The sequence below is a fragment of the Octodon degus genome, unplaced genomic scaffold (assembly GCF_000260255.1).
Source record: "Octodon degus isolate 3935 unplaced genomic scaffold, OctDeg1.0 scaffold00100, whole genome shotgun sequence".
NCBI classification, from domain to species: domain Eukaryota; kingdom Metazoa; phylum Chordata; class Mammalia; order Rodentia; family Octodontidae; genus Octodon; species Octodon degus.
Genome location: NW_004524676.1, coordinates 10,445,144 through 10,449,436, shown reverse-complemented (window position 1 = coordinate 10,449,436; position 4,293 = coordinate 10,445,144). Strand labels below are relative to the sequence as shown.

Below are 4,293 nucleotides of genomic sequence, written 5' to 3'. Positions count from 1 at the left end.
GGGGAAAAGATATGTCAAAATAAATGGAAGTCACTTCAGAAAAAAAAAAAAAAAAGAAACACAAAGTGTTGGCCAATTCTTATGTTCTACTTGATTCTAAATTTCTGAGGCATAAACAGCATCATAGTTTGCAGAAAAATAACAAGCATAAAATATCACAGAGAGCTTTTCTTAGAGAATTGCAATTGCAATTGATGAAAGATCAATTATATGAGAGGAATAATAGTATGTACCTGCCCAAAAATCTCTGCAAGGAATTCTAGGACAGATCAATGAAGAGATAGGTGAAACATCACAAGAATTTCCTAACAAAGCAGCAAGCCCAGTAAGATAGCATGTATGGCCTCCAAATGGACAGGAGAACAAAACACTTGTGCTGTCAGTGTAAGTGGTACTTGTATATGAAACTTTATTTTCATAAAGTGAAAATAATTAGTGAATAGAAATACTCCTAAGCTGGGGAAGTTGCTCAACAGTGCAGCACCTGCCTAGCAAGTGCAAGGTCCTTCATTTGCCTCTACGAAAGAAAAGGGCATACTCCTAAAACAAATGTGGGTGTTATATAACCAGCCAATGCTCCTTCTTCAGGAAATTTAACCTCACACACCCAGAAGGCCAACGTGACCTTATTTCCCTCTTGGCTGGTTTGTTTTCTATGTAGGGTACATTCCCTGAGGGTCTTTATCATATATCTAAAGAAGTACAGCAGATCATTTCATATGCAGAGTTATTTCTCAGGGAAACAAGGAATGTGACATTGATGTAATTTGGCTCAAAGATAACAAACTCAAGAAATTAGCTGCTTAATTTCATTGAGAGTTGGCAGTATTTTACCGATGTTGGAATTCTGTCATTCTCTGCACTTGTGTGTGAGTTCAGGCTAATGAAACTTGGTGAGAGAAAAGATTTCGGAAAAGATTCTTTTCTATTTCAGAGGAAAAGTCATTACAAAAGAAAAACACTTGTGACCATTTTCCCTGGTGATCTGATGTGAAGTGGACAGAGTCTGAGTGTCTTGGGATTCTCAGAGGGATATCTCATGATAATCTTGCCTGGGCTGCAAGGTTGCTCTCTGGTTCCATCTCATTGAGGAAAGTGCTGTCAAGATGTCTCATCAGGCTCCTAAAGAGGGTGTGAGAGGTGCCTGCAGGAGCTCTTTGTGCCTTGTTTCTGAGGAGAAGCTCAAGTGAAGTCTCTGTGAAGATTCCCTGTAAGTTTTCCAATTACATGTTGTGGGATCTTCTGGGAAGCCTCTCTGCGGGGTCTGCGAGGTCTACATGGTGGGGGGGCAGGGACTTCTCTGTGTGGCTTCTACATAGGTATCTGGGAGAGGTCTTGGTGGGAGATCTCCCTGTCAGGTCTCTGTGAGAATGCTCCAGGGGAAAACTCAGTGGAAGGTTCAGGGTCAGGGCCTATGGGGCACAGGGTGTCCCTGAGGGGTCTGTGTGCAAGGGCTCTATGGAAAGTCTGTGTAGGTGCCCTGCATGGTCTTACTTGCAGCAGCTCTTCAGGAATCGCTATGTAGGTTCTCTGAGTGGCAACAGGAGGAATTATGCCATGTGAGGATCTTGTGGGAAGTCTCTGAGGGAGGTTTCAATGTACAAAATGGTCGCTCATGGGACAGAGAGACATTCCTGTTTGCTGTCCCTTTCTCATGGGAGGTGTTCTGGGAGGTATCTGGATGTCTACACTGTGGGTTTCACTGCATCTTGTGGAGACTGATCGACAGAAGGAGAAAACAAAGTACTCCTCTGTGTGTTCTGCCTGGCCTATTGCTTAGCCATCTTGTGGCACTTTTCCTGGCAGGAGCACAACGTCGATGTCCAGGTCCTCCACATGACAGAACATTGCTGATGGTGTCCTGAGAACCCAATAGCGGTCATGACCTCCTAGCTCAGCCTGAGGTCAGGGTCCCCAGTGTGTGGCGCTTTCTTCTCAGCTCCCAGGGATGGACCACTCTCTGGCTCAGTATCCAGCCCCACCTTTAGGTCCTGGCTCTTCTCTCATGGCTGGGTCCACTCTGCTGGATATTCCTCTTGCCTGCATCGATCTCAGGGATGAGGCTGTTGGAACTGTGGCTATGTGTCACCCAGCATAGAAAATGCTCTCTGGAGAAATGGTTGCTCATCTCTTTGCCTTTCTGATCTCTCTCCTTTCCCATAAGGACACAGTCACAGCGGAAGGGAAACCCATGCTAGAAACAGAGTGAGAGCAGAGCAGACACCCTTTGTGGGCTGGCCCCTGCCCCTCGCCATTTGTCCAGGTCACGTCCCACCCTCCTGTGTGTCAACCCCTAGTATGATGCCCCTTGTCCTTTTTTCTGTTGTCTCTGGAGTAAGGAAAGGCTGTGTACAGCACCAAGTCCCTGTAGCAGGATGTCTGAATGCCCTGACCAGGAAGTGGAGGAGATTTCCAGAGGCAGGTATCATTTATTCCCCAGGAAAAGAGTAAGGGCAAGGTCTTTATGGCCTCAGACTCAGGGCACAGTTTCATCCCATGCCCCCTGCTACCCACTCTAGGACAGGTGTGGCCATAGGCCCTACCCTTGCTGGAGTCTGTGGGGCACTTTTAGCCCAATCTATCACTCCTCCTGATCCTTACATCTCCCTTAAGGACGTGGGAGCCATGGGAAAATGGTTGAGCCAGACCTTGTGGTAGGATCATCCTGTTTCCCTCAGTTGTGAGAGTTTCATTTTGTTTCTGAAATGATGATGGTAAGATAGCTGTAGCCTCTGGGGGTGGCTGCATAGCCCTGGTTTCTCCTGTGCTCTAAGGGTCCAGAAAGATGTTGGCTGCAGAAAATGCCAGATACTGAGTTTTCACCCTTCTCTACTTCAGTCTGATTTAGCTTTAGATACTGAAGTCATAAAGTTCATGCTGAACTCACTGGTTGGCTTTCTTCATTGACACAGAATTTTGCATGGTTAGTTGAGCCTCAGCATTGTTGCAGCCCACACTTAGGCTGCTTTTGTCCAATCTCTGGCTCTGGGCAGGGTAGGATGCAGTCTTGTCTTTCCTCTGGGGTTCATCGGGCCAATTTTATTTCATTTTGGAAAAATTCACACTAGAAAGGTCTTCATGCTTCTTTGGTAGAAGCCTTCCATAAGAACTGGTTTCTTCTGTGGCAGGAAACATACTATTTCCCAACCCAAAATGACTAATTAATAATCGAGTATTTGCTCTTCAGTAGTGATTAATTAAACTAATCCTAAAACAAATAATATCAATACACTCTACTAAAGGATGAACTTGATCTTTAATACTAATCTCACTAATCCTGTTTATTGGAACAACCAATTTATTAGGATTATTGCCACACTCCTTCACCCCCACTACCCAATTATCTATAAATTTAGGAGTAGCAATCCCTCTTTGAGCGGGGGCTGTAATCTTAGGCTTCCGACATAAAACAAAAATATCTTTACCTCACTTCCTTCCCCAAGACACACCTATTCTTCTCATCCCTGTATTAGTTGTAATTGAAACAATTAGCTTATTTATTCAACCTATAGCTTTAGCAGTCCGTCTAACTGCTGATATTACTGCCGAACATTTATTAATGCATGTAATTGGAGGGGCAACCTCCGTACTACTTACAATTAGCCCTCTGGCGGCTTTAATAACATTTATTATTCTCCTCTTAACTATTCTTGAATTCGCCGTAGCGTTAATTCAAGCCTATGTGTTTACACTACTAGTTAGCCTTTACCTACACGACAATACTTAATGACCCACCAAACACATGCATACCACATAGTTAACCCAAGCCCTTGACCCCTTACAGGAGCGTTATTGGCCCTTCTACTTAACTCAGGTATAATTATATGATTTCATTTTAATTCAACCTTACTCTCACTAAGTATATTAACCAATCTCATAACTGTGTATCAATGATGACGAGATGTAGTACGAGAAGGAACATATCAGGGCCACCATATGTCCATCGTACAAAAAGGCCTTCGTTATGGGATAATCCTCTATTATCTCGGAAGTGTTCTTCTTCTCAGGTTTCTTCTGAGCATTTTATCACTCTAGCCTAGCACCTACCCCAGAATTAGGAGGATATTGACCCCCTACAGGCATTAACCCCTTAAGCCCCCTAGAAGTCCCACTACTAAACACATCCGTAGTACTAGCCTGAGGTGTATCAATTACTTGAGCTCATCACAGCTTAATAGAAGGCAGCTGAAAACAAATAACGCAAGCCCTTGCAATTACTATTATTCTAGGGGCCTACTTCACTCTACTTCAAGTCTCCGAATACTTCGAAGCCCCTTTTACTATCTCCAATGG

The 4,293-nt window shown here is 44.1% G+C and overlaps 1 long non-coding RNA gene across 1 annotated transcript in view; it reads left to right on the top strand.

Annotated features, from left to right (window-relative positions):
* The window catches only part of LOC111818739, an 18,157-nt gene extending 14,623 nt beyond the window's left edge, over positions 1-3,534 (top strand). The window contains exons 2-3 of the long non-coding RNA XR_002822653.1: positions 2,356-2,361; positions 3,191-3,534. This is a non-coding gene — a long non-coding RNA (uncharacterized LOC111818739). The remainder of the gene's footprint in view (positions 1-2,355; positions 2,362-3,190) is intronic.
* The last annotated feature ends 759 nt before the right edge of the window (positions 3,535-4,293 follow it).